The sequence below is a fragment of the Tamandua tetradactyla genome, chromosome 3 (assembly GCF_023851605.1).
Source record: "Tamandua tetradactyla isolate mTamTet1 chromosome 3, mTamTet1.pri, whole genome shotgun sequence".
NCBI lineage: Eukaryota > Metazoa > Chordata > Mammalia > Pilosa > Myrmecophagidae > Tamandua > Tamandua tetradactyla.
The window spans coordinates 159,670,564-159,688,568 of NC_135329.1; the positions used below are offsets into that span (position 1 = coordinate 159,670,564).

General features: G+C 37.5%; 1 pseudogene; it reads left to right on the forward strand.

The window, feature by feature from the left end:
* Positions 1 to 1,480: 1,480 nt before the first annotated feature.
* On the forward strand, positions 1,481 to 4,509 carry LOC143677852 (tRNA (cytidine(32)/guanosine(34)-2'-O)-methyltransferase pseudogene; annotated as a pseudogene).
* Positions 4,510 to 18,005: the final 13,496 nt, after the last annotated feature.

The following is an 18,005-nucleotide window of genomic DNA, read 5'->3' on the forward strand; positions in this document are numbered from 1 at the left end:
AATGTATGTAAAATGTATAATGACTTAATCCGATGTGATAACAATATAAACAAGGAGGGACAGAGATATATGGGAGTAGAATGTATACTACTGAAATTGGGTCAGTACTAGTAAACTAGGTTATTATTAATTTAAGATGTTAACTGTAATTACAAAGATAATCACTAAGAAAATAACTAAAAAAATATAGAGAAAAAGAAAGAAGGGAATCAAAATGATATACTACCAAAAAACTAAATAAAAAAAGATAGTAAAAGACAATTCAGGAACAAAAAATCACATAAGACAAACAGAAAACAAAAGGTAAATGGCAGAAGTAAATCCTTCCTTCTCAGTTATTGCCTCAAATGTCAAAGGATTAAACTTCCCTATTAAAAGGCTGAGAATGGAAGACTGGATGAAAAAGCCTGATTCATCTATATGCTGTCTAAAAGAGATTCACTTTAGGTACAAAAATATAAAAAGGTTGAAAGTAAAAGGGTGGAAAAGTTACTCCATGAAAACAAGTATTCAAAAGAGAGCTGTAGTGGCTATTTTATTGTCAGACAAAATAAAATTTCATCAAAAAGAATTATAAGATACAAAGAAGAATATTATAAATTGATAAAAGGTTCACTTCAGTAAAAAGACATAACAGCTATAAATATTTATGCACCTGAGAACAGAACCCCAAAATATATGAAGCAAAAAAAATTACAGAATTGAAGGAAGAAATGGACAGTTCTACAATAATAGTTGAAGATAACAGTACACATCAATAATTAATTTCAATAATTAATAGAATATCTAAACAGAAGACTAGAAAGGAAATAAAGAAGTGATTTCCAGCATTAACCCATTAACCTAATGAACACATAGAGAACACTCCACCCACCACAATGGAATACACACTCTGCTCAAAGACACATCAGACATTGCCAGGTTAAAACTTTTTAGGCCACACCTCAAATGCTAATAATTTTAAAATATTGAAATATATCAAGTATCTTCTCGAATTACAATGGAATAAACCTAGAAATAACAGAAGGAAAACTGGAAAAATTTTAGATTGGTGGAAATTAAACAATACAATATTAAATAACCAATGGGTCAAAGAACTCACATGAGAAATTAGGAAATATCATGAGACGAATGAAAATTAAAACACAACTACTAAAACTTATGCGATGCAGTGAAGCAGTAGTAAGAGGGAAACTTATAGCTCTAAATGCCTACATTAAAAAAAAGAGGAAGGGTCACAAATCGACAACATAACTTTACACCAAAAAGAAGTAAAGGCTCATGTTTTAGATCCAGGTCGGATCCGGACACCTACGAGCCCGCCATCCACAGTGCCAAGCACTTCACATGGCTTTAGCCCTTAGGCTAGCGCGAGAAGCATTCGGGTCAACTAGGGACACAAACAAAAAGACGCTGACTTCCACCTTCGCAGGGGATTGGCTGATCCTGCTTCTCCCTATTAGGTAAGCGGAAGTAGGCGGTCCGCGTCCCTGCGGCGTGCGGTCCCGTCGTCGCGGGGTGGGGGTGGGGGGATAGAGGTCCTCTCTTGTTGCTGCCGTTGGGTGGTCTGCGAACCTGGCACTGGGTGGACTCCAGACCCAAGCTATCTGTCAGCAGTTTCCTTGACAACCAGAGTGTGTGAGATGGGACGGACATCCAAGGACAAACGGGATATTTATTACCGCCTGGCCAAGGAGAGTGGCTGGCGTGCTCGCAGCGCCTTCAAACTGCTCCAGCTTGATGAGGAATTTCAACTTTTCCAAGGCGTGACCCGGGCAGTTGACCTGTGTGCGGCTCCAGGCAGCTGGAGTCAGGTACTGAACCAGAAGATAGGGAGCTTGGGTTCTGGCCATGTCGTGTCCGTGGACCAGCAGGCTATGGCTCCACTGCCGGGTGTGTTTCAGATACAAGGCGACATCACCCAGCTGTCCACTGCCCAGGAGATCATCCGGCACTTTGAGGGCCGCCCTGCAGACCTCGTAGTGTGCAATGGGGCTCCAGATGTGACTGGTTTCCATGATGTTGATGAGTACATGCAGGCCCAGCTCCTCCGTTTTTGCTACAGCAATGTAGCAAAACATTGCTATACATGTTTTGAAACCTGGGGGCTGTTTTGTGGCCAAGATATTCCGAGGCCGAGATGTGACACTTATCTACAGCCAGCTACGTGTCTTTTTCTCTAAGGTGGTCTGTGCCAAGCCCAGGAGCAGCCGGAACTCCAGCATTGAGGCCTTCACTGTCTGTCAGGGTTATGACCCCCCTGAGGGCTTCGTGCCAGATCTGACCAAACCCCTGCTGGACCACTCTTACGACCGAGATTTCAACCAGCTGAATGGCCCTACCCGCATCATTGTGCCATTTGTGACCTGTGGGGACCTGAGCTCCTATGATTCAGACCGCAGCTACCCTCTAGACCTAGAAGATGGCTCAGAGTACAAGTACACACCTCCCACGCAGCCCCCCATCTCTCCACCATATCAGGAGACCTGCATGCTAAAGAAGAAAGGGGCTGACCAAAGAGATCTGCACCCAGGACTGCCCCATTACCATAGTGGACCTGCCCATGGGCATCCCAGAGTGCCACACTCTGCTGACCTCTAAGGTGGAAGACAGTGATATGAATTATTCACCCTAACACATGAAGTTTCTTTGCACACTGGTACAACTCAGAAGTTCTCAAGAGAGCTGGAACTTGTGCTAGCTTGTTTTCAGGTATCATTATTTCATCAGCAAGGCCTGAACATACAAGCCCCACATGAGTATCTGCTACAACCACTAGGAAAAAAACATTGCAGAATATCCACATGCACTTGCAGTGGAAATTCAATAATGAGGTCTGGCCTCTTAAGTAAAACTTTCCAGGGGTGTCCTGAATTTACCCCTCAGGTAGAGGTTCCTAACCTAGATAGAAGGCAAGGATAACTTAATGAATAAAAATATTGGCTCTTTATTTTCACTAGTATAACTGAAATATAGCTTTACTCCCTATTATGAATGCTGGCAACAAACCATGACAGTAAAAGTGGTACCTGTGACTTTCTCACCAACACAGATAACCACTACTTTTTATGTTACATTGCAGTTGTTACAGGTATCTTGAAATATTGTTCATAGCTACTACTTTGAATCATAGATCTTGCAATGTGGTGTGCTAATAAATAAGAACAAGTTAAAAAAAAAGAAAATAGAACTAAATAAAGCTAGTAGAAGGAAGGAAACAGTACATATTAGAGCAAAGATAAATGAAATAGAGAATTAAAAAATAATAGAATCAACAAAACCAAAATTTTGGTTTGTGTAAACATCACTACAATCAACATAACTTTATCCAGACTGATAAAAAGGGAGAGGATGCCAATAACTAAAGTCAGAAATGAAAGTAGGGGCATTACTACCAATTCTATAGACATTTTTTTAAAGATTATTAGAGGGTATAGTAAATAATATATGCGAACAAATTAGAAATCTTGGATGAAATGGACAAATTCCTTGAAATACACAAATTACCTAATCTGACACAAGACCAAATAGGAAATCTCAACAGACCCATGGCAAATAGATCAATTTAGTAATTAAAAACCTCCCAACAAAGAAAACTCAGGTCTAAATGGTTTCACTGCTGAACTCACCAACATTTAAAGGAGACTAAACACCAATCCTCACACTCTTCCAAAAAAACAGAAGAGGAGGGAATACATCATAACTCATTCTGTGATAGCAACATTACTTTGATAACAAAGCCAGATAATGGTAGCACATGAAAAGAAAATTACAGAACAATATCCCTTAGGAGTATAAACGCAAAACTCCACAACAAAATACTGGCAAGCCAAATCCAACATTAAATATTAAGAGGGTTATACACCAGAACCTAGTGGGGTTTATTCCAGAAATGCAGAAATAGATCAACATAAACATTTTTACAAATTGGTCCTAAATTTCAACTTCAAGATTTCACTCATCACACAAGTCCTTTCATATCATAACTTTCAATTCTTAAGTTTTCAGTTTTGATCTTCTGCCTGTTTTCTTTAGCCCTTAACTAAAGCCAAGACAGTGGTCACAGAAATCTCCCAGCTGTTTTCCAGAAAATCTTTCTGTTGTGATTCAGAGAATGAGACTTTTTAGGCCACTTATCGTGTTCTTTAAGTCATCTCCATCAATTTTAGATAATTTAGGATTATCCCTTTATTATTTCTTGTAGTTAACTCTTGCCCCCATTTTTCAATCCTTGTATAGGTTTTTCTTTTCTTTGACTTGATTAGTATTCCAAAGAGAGGTTGAGAGAGGGCAAATCGCTTCCTTATGATATCACCATGCTTACATGGAAGCTTAATATTTCCAATCATTAATATCACAGAACCCAATTCTCAATCTTAGTTTTGCTGTTATCTGACTGGCCAACTTTAACTCCAAAATAAATGAAGAAAAACTTGAATATTTACACTTCTACTTTCAAATGATATAACCATAAGGGAATGATCCAATGTTGTGAAGAAATAAACACTTTTTTTAAAATCCAGTCACTTCCCATGTATGGTTTTCCACTTAATTTCCTTATTTTTTTTTTCATTATTGAGCCTGAGAGAGGTCAAAATTCTCATAGATATTTTTTGTCTGGAAAAGAGAACATAGAGACCGTCTAAGATATGCCAGAATTATCCCTAAAAGATTAATTAGATGTCTTTATAAATGCAACATGCTTCTATTATCACTCATGGGTAAATTTTGTTGCCAAAAGTGAATATGTATTTTTTAAAGCATCAGCTTATTTAAAAGAATTAAGAAATGAGCCAAAGGCACTCAAAATGACAAACTGTTTGTATTCTCACATTTTTTAAGAACCAACACCCCTTAGAATTTGAAAGAATCTTGGAGATCACCTAGGCCATCCTCTTATACAGGGCTCTTACTGATAAGCCCCACCTCTATTCCTGATTCTTTTGACATACTTAGTCTAATTTTTGTGTGATCCTTTAAACTGTGATCAAGAGTGGTGCAAAACACCTTGTTTTTATTACAATATATGCATTGCACATAGAAATTGATAAATGTCTTTTAAAAGAAACAATGGCTAGTGGAACATTGGAATCCATCAGACAAATCCTAGACAGTTGTCTCCATCCTCTAAATAGGTTCTATACCAGTGAATTTACTAAGACTAAGGGAAATCTTGTTTGTATTTGAACAGTTCTAGCACTCCGTGAATTCTTCCAAACACTGGACTGAAGTCTCTCTTCAAATTTTATCCTTCATTTATTTCTAGCATTGTATCTACTCAATCTTCCAGTTATTAGCTTATCAATTACTTGAAAAAATTATCAAAGTCTTTTATCAATTACTTGAAAAATTATCTCAAAGTCTTCTCAGACACATCTTTTTTATATTTTCCTAAAATAAATTTTTTTCTAGGATCTTAATTATGCCTAACATTGTGTCATATGTTCCTAATAGGTGGTTAATGTTGAACTTGTATTTACTTAAATTCCATGAGAATGTTTCCATATCAATTGCCAACAAGCAGAGTCACTCTCAGATTGCACTAAGCCAATGATTTTGAGTCTAAATTATGAAAGTTCTATTTACTTATGTCAAATTTCATCTTCTTGTCTCTGGATCTGCATTAAAAGCTATCAAGATCTTTTTGAAACATAAGTAATTCAATGGGCATGGCCTTCTCTGAGTCAAAATTGGTAATGGGGATATAAAGATGAACAAGGCACTATTTTTGCTCTCCAGTTGCTCTGTGTAGTAAGGGATACAAAAATGTCAGTAATATAAATAGCAATGTGATAATTACTGTGAGACTGCCATGTTAAAAAGAAATTGTAAATGGAGTTGCTGGGGGGAAGATGAAGACAATCAAGACTCAGTATATCTTTGACTTGCCACTACATGGAAGAGAAAAGTAGAGATTAAGAGATGAGAGAAATATACAGAAGATGTGGGAAATGAAGAGAGAGAGAGAAGGAAGAGAATGCAAGAGGGTAGGGGGGCACTAAAGATAAGATTGTGGGCTCAGGGAAAGAGTTTGAATGCTCCAGAACCCTAGATTCCCAAAGCCTTCTAAAAACTCCCAATGATCAAATAAGAATTAATATAAACTTTTAAAATAATTATGTTTTATGTAAATTAGTAAATGTGGTAAACATTAAAAACATCGTTTGGTGAATTGATCTTTCAACAGCTAAACTTCTGGTAAGTTGATATGGAGACTAATTAGTTATAGGTTATTAAAAAATGAGAACATTTTTTAAATTGTGGCGAATTGTATTTTCCAAAGATTGCTGCAAAAAGATCTCCCATGCCACATGCCTTTCTGCTCTTGCCCAAATCAAGGGGTAGAATTGATCTTTCTACCTTGTAACTGCTTTGATAAATGGAATGGGAGAAATGATGCCATGCCTGTTCCATGCATAGCCCCTAACTGCCCTGATAGTTTTTGTTTCCTTCCTCTTGGAATGCTTGCTTTTGAGATGCTACCTCTCTGAACCCAACTGCCATGCTGTGAGAATTGCAGTTACTTAGAGAGGCTACAAGGAGGTACCCCAGCTGAGCTCCATGTTAGTAGTATGAGCTGTCAGTCATGCAACTGAGTCATTTTGGATGTCCAGTGCAGTAAAGCAATCTTTCATGTGACCCAATCCTAATATAAAATCTGACTGAAACTGTATCATAATCTCTGAGTAAGAATTGCCCTGCTGAATCCTAAACCCATCAGCTCATAGGAACTGAGAGATAATATATTATTATTTTAAATCATCAAGTTATAGGTTAACTGTTTTATGTGTCAATAGTTAACCAGAATAGAAGAATTAGGGAAGACAACAGGGCCTTACAAGTGTGTGAATGAGGAAATTTTAAGTATAAAGGAATGAACTAAATCACAACATGGGTAGTTTCATAAGTCCTCGTGTCAAGGAGAGTTGGTATTTTTAAAAGTTCAGATGTGGCCTGGCTATTTATATCTGGAATGCTGAAGTTTCTTGTTTAAGAAAGTATATGAGCAGCGATGCAATTTAACCAAGAATTATAAGGCAAGTTTTACTACATTGGGGTTTGGCTACTTATGATACATTCATAAGGCTATTATCAATAATACCTTGTAAATATCAATTTTGAACTTGGAAAAGTGATCTGAGAAGAATATACTAAAGTCATCAGCATATATTTGTTGCAGCCATGGGAGGTGGTGATGTAACACAAAGAAAGCAGGAAGAGGAAAGGTTTAAAAAGAAAGCCATGAGTAACAGCAACAATTAAAAGGTAGGCAGAGAGAAAATATATTTTTTGACACAGTTCTGTTAAATACTATTATTTTCATTTTCAAGCAATAGTCCATTTATCCTACCATTGGGAATGGAGAAGAGAAAGGAAGGCTGTTTTTTAATAGAGCAATATTGCATAAATTGTAAGATTTGAAACAGAAAGAGAACAAGTGACACTGTCAAATAAGACTAATTCAGGCTAAAATTGCAGAATGATGAAATATTTTATGAGCACTAAACTGTTCAGGACTTACATTGAATAAATAATTTGTATGTGATTGAGTCTACAATTTCCCCCAGCAAATTAGCTTGAAACCATGACCAAAACAAAAGTTACATGACCTATAAGGCCATGTAATTCCCTTTAACAATGTTTTTTACATTACACAAAGTGATTCTCTTTAACACAATGTTTACGAAGCATTGACTGTAGTTTTATTTTTTTGACAACTTTAATCTCTACACAAAGCTCATACACCAAGTTGTAAATTCAGATCTTTGAGATTAAAAATATATAGCATGTACTTTATGAGGAAATCCTGGTGAACATTATTTCATGAGAAGCAAAATATTTGCTCAAGTATTCATAAAAAGAAATGCAAAACAAATTATTTGTAATGATATAATTTGATTTTTCTCTGAATTTAAACTTCTATTTGGTCAAAGAAGCACACTAATCACATTTGTTCTAAGAAACGTAGTTAATTAATAGCAGAAGAGCAGTGTGGTAGATTAGATAATATTCAGCAAACATTTACTCTTTACTTCAAACCTCCATGAAAAGAGTATATTTTCCCACCTCATTAATATAAGGCTTGGTCATATGTCTTGCTTTGGTCATTTCAATGTAGCAGAAATGAGAGAGTCGGTTCTGAGCTCAAAGTTTAAGAGATTTCCTCTCACCCTTTTGATTTCTAACATGAAAAAATAAAATGGCCCCAGGTGGCCACTTCCCTCTAGCCCAAAATGAGACATTTGTAACAGAGCTTACTTGCACAACTGCCAGCTAGAAGTAAAATCACTCTAGCAACTGCACAGACCTGTAAATATGAGAATAAAGTATTATTGTTGCAAGCCGCTGAGTTTGGGTAGTGACTGAAACAGGTAGCTAAGAAGAAGTTGATAATATATTAATTCATATTTACAAATATTTATTACATTGAAATAGTTTGCATCCCAAACTTAGGAATCTTACAATCCCAAACTTTATAGGAAAAAATAAAGGTATATGATATTTTAAATATGTTTATACCTTACATATGATAAAATAGCATGATTTATTATATATGGCATATAATTAAGTTAAATGTTAAAAGAATCCATTTCTGAATGATTGATGTCTATATAAGCAAAGTAAAATCATGAAATTAATAATTGCTATTAATGAATATTCAAAAATTATAAATTCATATATTAAAGAGTAGCTTAATATCTGTTTCACTGAATGGTAAATGGAAGAGAAAAATAGAGTGGTAAACATATCCCAAAGTAGTACTCATAAGAAAAAGGTATTGGTTTTAGTACTCTAAGGTTAGCCACTTTGTTATGATCATGGCAGCATTTAACTTGATCTGAACTTTTGACTTCTGTATTTAGTTGGTTATTAACTGACCAAAAAAATCATCAAAAGTAATTCTGGCTTTTCATAAAATAAGAACTGAAAAAATCTAACTAAAACAAAGATAAATTAAATGTCTCACATGAATAAACCACCCTTCTTTCTTTAAATCTCATAATATACTTCTTGACATTTGCCAGGAAAAGAAAAACTTAGTGTCCTTTGAAAGAAGAGTCTACATCTATCTCTAAATATAAAGCATAGGAACTTTTTTAAAGATTCCCTCTTTTATGAAAAAAAAGGAATTAAGGTCTGCCTATTTCAATGTCTCAATGCTGAAAATAATTTTAAGATTATTACACAATTACTATATTTTAATATTTTCTATTTTATAGTCAATTGGGGGGTAAAGATAAGATTCATTGTCATGGTAATTTGAGAACTAAAATAATATAATTTGGTGTTTTCCATGTTAAAGATTGTTGAGAATTGACTCATGTTCCCACATAAAATGTATATTTAGGTCACAAACCCTGGTTTTATGTTTGTGAACCAACTTGTAAATAGGACCTTTGAAGATTTTATTAATTAATGTGTGCCCAAACTGAAAGAGGGTGGGCCTTACATCAATATAGCTGATATCCTGATAAGCAAAGGAAATTTGACACAGAGGGAGAAGCCAAGGGAAGCAGCCAGGTTGCAAGTCAACAGAACCTAGAGGAAAAGAAGACACCTTCATGTGCATTGCCATATGACAGAACAGCCAAGGAACCCAGCAAGTCAGGAGGAAGCTGCCTTCTAGCCTCTGAAACCACGAGCCGACAAATTCTGGTTACTAAGCTAACCCATTGTTGTTTTAATCATCCATTTGTTTTAGCAACATAAAGAGTTTTTTTAATTACATTAGTTTGAATAAAAGCAAGCAAAACTAGACTAGACTGCATTGCAATACCAAAAGCAAAACAATATCAAAATATTCAAACTGGATTGAAAAAAGATGGAAGAGAAAATGCATGCATCAAATATAAAATAGAAGAAAATATTAACATTGGAGTTAGGTAAACCCAATTTTACGAAGGGAAATATGAATGATGAGAAAACACCATTAGACTCCCATGAAGTTACAGTTACAGTAGATGCAAATTAGATAAGACATAAAGATTATGAAATTATTAACACCAAAATCATGTTCATTTATAGTTTAGGCTGGAATTCAGATAACCTCCCTTTTGAATTGATTTTTGGACAAGGTGACTCAAAAATATAAATCTAATATAAATGTTTTGCCACAGAATAAACAGGCCCATAATATGATGAGTTGTGTCTAAGGTATAATCTCAGACAAGGATACTGATACTGTTGTTCAGAGTATTTACCCTTTGATACAATGTGAGAAAGTTAGAATAAGTTTAAACTTATGACAAAACTTGTAATGAATAATAAACTAAAATACTGTTAGAATGTCTTTGAATGAGAGAATATATTGCTTTAGAGTTATGGTAAATATATACATCAATATAAAGAAATGATAATTTTAACTCTAAAATTAAAGACTTCTCTTAATTTAAAGATGCATCTACAATGTGAGAAGATATTTGTACAATTAGTATTAAGAATATGGGGGGGGCAAGATGATGGTGTAGGGAGGTGTGGAATTTAGTTTGCCCTTTAGGGCAGCTTGTAAATAGGGAGGACTCTGTGGACAACTGTTTAGGGGACTTCTGTGACCAGACTAGAAGTTATACACCAGCCTTGGATGGGTGAAAGGGCTGAGACCACAGCACAGAACTGTAAATAAAGTTCTGTCATCTCTTGCACACTGGCATGGCAGACTCTCTTGCAGTCTCTCCACAGTGGGAAAAAGAAGCATTCTCTATTAGAAGCAAGGGATGGAAACATCAACCAAGCTCCAATTACAAATTTGATTAACAAATTTGGACTGCTGAATACAAGCTCTGAGCACAGACACATATATGAACAAAACTGGGAGTTCTCTTCCCAGAAGAGAAGAATCAGGACTGATGGCAGAAACAGAGGCTTTTGGTGTTGGCTCAGCTCAGAATACTTGTAAAAGGGCTATGCCCCAAGAAAAAGGGCACATAGAGTCCAGTACCAACTCTGGCTCTTGAATGATGAACCCAGAGTGCTAAGGACCAGCTCTGAAAAAGAATGTCTTTTTTTTCCCCCATTTTCTTTGCTTTGCTTAGAGCAGTCCATTAAAGGAAGTCACAGGCATTCCCAGTTTACAGCACTGTCCCAGGCAAGCATGGAGTTAAGGTATGTTTGAGAGACAAAGTAACTAACCAGGTAAATGTGATAATTTCCTAAAGAGTATATCTTCCCCCAAAAAGAGGGAGGCAGGGCCCAATGCAATTGGCATATCTCATTCAGAGAATTTAGACCCCTAGGCTGGAATATCAGCAGCAGTTTCAACTTGCAAAAAGCAGAATCCAGGTGTAGAGGCCAAGATGGCGGCTTAGTAAGGTACGCGCGTCTTAGTTCCTCCTCCAGAGCAACTACTAGGTGACCAGAAGCAGTGCAGAACAGCTCCCGGGGCCACGGCAGGGACTGGACACACAGCGTACCCCAGTCTGGACTGGCTGGACCATCTGCGAGACTCCGCTGTGGTGAGCTCCCCGAGCGGCACGCGCTTCCCCGGGCCGTGGCAGCTGGCAGCCGGAGCCCCTCCCTCCCTCCTTCCCGGACCGGCTGAGAGTCTCGAAGAGGCAAGTTTCCCAAGCCGCGCAGCCAGCACCCCTCTCTCGTGGGCGGCTTCCCGGACCGGTTACGAGTCTCGGATCAGCGGGCTCCCCAAGCCACGGCGGCTGGCAACCAGCGCCCCTCCCCCATGGGCAGCTTCCCGGTCCGGCAGCAGGTCTCAGATCGGTGAGTTCCCCAGGGCGCAGCGGCCGGCGACCAGTGCCCATCCCCCACAGGCGCCTCATTGATTGTGAAAAAGCATTTGACAAAATTTAACATCCTTCTTTGATAAAAACACATCAAAAGATATGAATCATAGGTAAATTCCTCAATATGATAAAAGGCATATATGAAAAACCAATAGCCAACATTCTACTAAATGGAGAGAGACAGAGAGCTTTCCCCCTACAATCAGGAAGGGGACAAGGATGACTCTGCCACCACTATTATTCAACATTGTACTTGAAGTTCTAGCTAGTGTAGTCAGGCAGGACAAAGAAATAAAAGGCATCCAAATTGGAAATGAAGAAGTAAAACTCATTGTTTGCAGATGACATGATAGTATAATTGGAAAATTCTGAAAAATCTACAACAGTTACTTGAGCTAATAAACAACTTCAGCAAGGTGGTAGGAAATAATGTGCAAAAATCAGTAACATTTATATACAAAAGCAATGACACAACTGAAGAGTCAGTTAAGGAAAAAAGTCCATTCAAAATAGCAACTAAAAGAATCAAGTACCTAGGGACATAAAGGACTTGTACATGGAAAACTACATAATGTTCCTAGACAACCTAAATAGGTGGAAAGACATTCCCTGCTCAAGGATAGGAAGGTTAAATAGAGTTAAGTTATCAATTCTATCCAAATTGATCTACGGATTCAACACAAAACCAATCAAAATTCCAACATCCTATTTTGAAGACTTGGAAAACCTAGTTACCAAATTCACCCACAAGGGAAAGAGACCCTGGATAGCTAAAAGTATCCTAAAAAAGAAGAATGAAGTGGAAGGATTAACACTCCTCACTTAAAAAACTTATTATAAAGCCACAATGGTCAAAAGAGTATGGTACTGAGAGGGGGCCAAGATCGTGGCTTAGTAAGGTATGTGCATCTTAGTTCCTCCTCCAGAGCAACTATTAGGTGACCAGAAACAGTGCAGAACAGTTCCTGGGGCCACAGCAGGGAACGGACACACAGCGTACCCCAGTCTGGACTGGCTAGACTGACTGCGAGACTCTGCTGCGGTGACATCCCCGAGCGGCATGCACTTCCCCGGGCCGCGGTAACTGGTGGCCAGAGCTCCTTCCTCCCTACTTCCCGGGCCGGCTGAGAGTCTCAGAGAGGCAAGTTTCCCAAGCCTTGGTGGCCAGTGCCCCTCTTTCACAGGCAGCTTCCCGGACTGGCTACGAGTCTCAGATCAGCAGCCTCCCCAAGCCGCAGTGGCTGGCAACTGGTGCCCCTCCCCCACGGGCGGCTTCCCGTTCCAGTGGCAAGTTCCCCAGGCCACGGCGGCTGCCCGAATGGAGAGGAGGGAGTTACCAACAGTGGCAGGGAGTGGGTCCAACCAAACACCAATAGTGGCATTAAAAAAAGAGCCACAACATCTTTTGCTGGTGAGACCCACAGACAGACAAGCGTCACCTACTGGGCAGGATAAAAAAAAAAGAGCCCAGAGACGTCACAGGAAAATCTTTCAACCTACTGGGTCTCACACTCAGGGAAATCTGATTAAATGTCCAGATGCCAGCAAAAAAATAACAAATCACACAAGGAAAATTGAAGATATGGCCCAGTCAAAGGAACAAACCAATAGTTGAAATGAGATACAGGAACTGAGACAACTAATTCTGAATATACGAACAGAAATGGAAAACTTCTTCAAAAACCAAATCAATCAATTGAGGGGAGGACATGAAGAAGGCAAGGGATGAACAAAAAGAAGAAATGGAAAGTCTGAAAAAACAAATCACAGAAGTTATGGGAATGAAAGATACAGTAGAAGAGATGAAAAAAAACAATGGAAACCTACAATGGTAGATTTCAAGAGACAGAGGCTAGAATTAGTGAACTGGAGGATGGAACATCTGAAATCCAAAAAGAAACAGAAACTATAGGGAAAAGAATGGAAAATTTTGAGCAGGGGCTCAGGGAATTGAATGGTAATATGAAGCGCACAAATATACATGTTGTGGGTGCCCCAGAAGGAGAAGAGAAGGGAAAAGGAGGAGAAAAACTAATGGAAAAAATTATCACTGAAAATTTCCCAACTCTTATGAAAGACCTAAAATTACAGATCCAAGAAGTGCAGCACACCCCAAAGAGAACAGATCCAAATAAGCATTCTCCAAGACACTTACTAGTTAGAATGTCAGAGATCAAAGAGAAAGAGAGGATCTTGAAAGCAGCAAGAGAAAAACAATCCATCACATACAAGGGAAACCCAATAAGACTATGTGTAGATTTCTCAGCAGAAACCATGGAGGCAAGAAGACAGTGGGATGCTATATTTAAATTACTGAAAGAGAAAAACTGCCAACCAAGAATTCTATATCAAGCAAAACTGTCCTTCAAAAATGAGGGAGAAATTAAAACATTTTCAGACAAAAAGTCACTGAGAGAATTTGTGACCAAGAGACCAGCTCTGCAAGAAATACTAAAGGGAGCACCAGAGACAGATACAAAAAGACAGAAGAGAGAGGTGTGGAGAAGAGTGTAGAAAGAAGGAAAATTGGATATGATATATATAATACAAAAGGCAAAATGGTAGAGGAAAGTATTACCCAAACAGTAACAACACTAAATGTTAATGGACTGAATTCCCCAATCAAAAGACATAGATTGGCAGAATGGATTAAAAAACAGGATCCTTCTATATGCTGTCTACAGGAAACACATCTTAGACCCAAAGATAAACATAGGTTGAAAGTGAAAGGTTGGGAAAAGATATTTCATGCAAATAATAGCCAGAAAAGAGCAGGAGTAGCTATACTAATATCCAACAAATTAGACTTCAAATGTAAAACAGTTTAAAGAGACAAAGAAGGACACTATATACTAATAAAAGGAACAATTAAATAAGAAAACATAACAATCATAAATATTTACGCACCGAATCAGAATGCCCCAAAATACATGAGGAATACACTGCAAATACTGAAAAGGGAAATAGACACATCTACCATAATAGTTGGAGACTTCAATTCTCCACTCTCATAAATGGACAGAACATCTAGACAGAGGATCAATAAAGAAACAGAGAATTTGAATATTACAATAAATGAGCTAGACTTAACAGACATTTATAGGGCATTACATCCCACAACAGCAGGATACATCTTTTCCTCAAGTGCTCATGGATCATTCTCAAAGATAGACCATATGCTAGGTCACAAAGCAAGTCTCAACAAATTTAAAAAGATTGAAATCATACACAACACTTTCTCAGATCATAAAGGAATGAAGTTGGAAATCAATAATAGGCAGAGTGCCAGAAAATTCACAAATACGTGGAGGCTCAACAGCACACTCTTAAACAACCAGTGGGTCAAGGGAGAAATTAGTAAATATCTCGAGGCGAATGAAAATGAAAACACAACATATCAAAACCTATGGGACGCAGCAAGGGCAGTGCTAAGAGGGAAATTTATTGCCCTAAATGCCTATATCAGAAAAGAAGAAAGGGCAAAAATTCTGGAATTAACTGTCCACTTGGAAGAACTGGAGAAAGAACAGCAAACTAACCCTAAAGCAAGCAAAAGGAAAGAAATAACAAATATTAGAGCAGAAATAAATGAAATTGAGAACATGAAAACAATAGAGAAAATCAATAAGACCAGAAGTTGGTTCTATGAGAAAATCAACAAGATTGATGGGCCCTTAGCAAGATTGACAAAAAGAAGAAGAGAGAGGACGCAAATAAATAAGATCAGAAATGGAAGAGGAGACATAACCACTGACCTCACAGAAATAAAGGAGGTAATAACAGGATACTATGAACAACTTTATGTTAATAAATACAACAATGTAGATGAAATGGACAAGTTCCTAGAAAGGCATGAACAACCAACTTTGACTCAAGAAGAAATAGATGACCTCAACAAACCAATCACAAGTAAAGAAATTGAATCAGTCATTCAAAAGCTTCCCAAAAAGAAAAGTCCAGGACCAGACGGCTTCACATGTGAATTCTACCAAACATTTCAGAAAGAATTAGTACCAACCCTGCTCAAACTCTTCAAAAAAATTTGAAGTGGAGGGAAAGCTACCTAATTCATTCTATGAAGCCAACCTCACCCTCATACCAAAACCAGACAAAGATATTACAAAAAAAGAAAACTACAGACCAATCTCTCTAATGAATATAGATGCAAAAATCCTCAACAAAATTCTAGCAAATCGAATCCAGCAACACATTAAAAGAATTATGCATCATGACCAAGTAGGATTCATCCCAGGTATGCAAGGATGGTTCAACATAAGAAAATCAATTAATGTAATACACCATATCAACAAATCAAAGCAGAAAAATCACATGATCATCTCAATTGATGCAGAGAAGGCATTTGACAAGATTCAACATCCTTTCCTGTTGAAAACACTTCAAAGGATAGGAATACAAGGGAACTTCCTTAAAATGATAGAGGGAATATATGAAAAACCCACAGCTAATATCATCCTCAATGGGGAAAAATTGAAAACTTTTCCCCTAAGATCAGGAACAAGACAAGGATGTCCATTATCACCACTGTTATTCAACATCATGTTGGAGGTTCTAGCCAGAGCAATTAGACAAGAAAAAGAAATACAAGGCATCAAAATTGGAAAGGAAGAAGTAAAACTATCACTGTTTGCAGATGATATGATACTATACGTCAAAAACCCTGAAAAATCCACAGCAAAACTACTAGAGCTAATAAATGAGTTCAGCAAAGTAGCAGGTTACAAGATCAACATTCAAAAATCTGTAGTGTTTCTATACACTAGCAATGAACAAGCTGAGTGGGAAATCAAGAAACGGATTCCATTTATAATTGCAACTAAAAGAAAAAAATACTTAGGAATAAATTTAACTAAAGAGACAAAAGACCTATACAAAGAAAACTACAAAAAACTGTTAAAAGAAATCACAGAAGACCTAAATAGATGGAAGGGCATACCGTGTTCATGGATTGGAAGACTAAATATAGTTAAGATGTCAATTCTACCTAAATTGATTTACAGATTCAATGCAATACCAATCAAAATCCCAACAACTTATTTTTCAGAAATAGAAAAACCAATAAGCAAATTTATCTGGAAGGGCAGGGTGCCCTGAATTGCTAAAAGTATCTTGAGGAAAAAAAACGAAGCTGGAGGTCTCATGCTGCCTGACTTTAAGGCATATTATGAAGCCACAGTGGTCAAAACAGCATGTACTGGCATAAAGATAGATATATTGACCAATGGAATCAAATAGAGTGCTCAGATATAGACCCTCTCATCTATGGACATTTGATCTTTGATAAGGCAGTCAAGTCAACTCGCCTGGGACAGAACAGTCTCTTCAATAAATGGTGCCTAGAGAACTGGATATCCATATGCAAAAGAATGAAAGAAGACCCGTATCTCACACCCTATACAAAAGTTAACTCAAAATGGATAAAAGATCTAAACATTAGGTCTAAGACCATAAAACAGTTAGAGGAAAATGTAGGGAGATATCTTATGAATCTTACAATTGGAGGCAGTTTTATGGACCTTAAACCTAAAGCAAGAGTACTGAAGAAAGAAATAAATAAATGGGAGCTCCTCAAAATTAAACACTTTTGTGCATCAAAGAACTTCATCGAGAAAGTAGAAAGACAGCCTACACAATGGGAGACAATATTTGGAAACGACATATCAGATAAAGGTCTAGTATCCAGAATTTATAAAGAGATTGTTCAACTCAACAACAAAAAGACAGCCAACCCAATTACAAAATGGGAAAAAGACTTGAACAGACACCTCAGAAGAGGAAATACAAATGGCCAAAAGGCACATGAAGAGATGCTCAATGTCCCTGGCCATTAGAGAAATGCAAATCAAAACCACAATGAGATATCATCTCACACCCACCAGAATGGCCATTATCAACAAAACAGAAAATGACAAGTGCTGGAGAGGATGTGGAGAAAGAGGCACACTTATCCACTGTTGGTGGGAATGTCAAATGGTGCAACCACTGTGGAAGGCAGTTTGACGGTTCCTCAAAAAGCTGAATATAGAATTGCCATACGACCCAGCAATATCATTGCTAGGTATATACTCAGAGGACTTAAGGGCAAAGACACAAACGGACATTTGCACACCAATGTTTATAGCAGCATTATTTACAATTGCAAAGAGATGGAAACAGCCAAAATGTCCATCAACAGACGAGTGGCTAAACAAACTGTGGTATATACATACAATGGAATATTATGCAGCTTTAAGACAGAATAAACTTATGAAG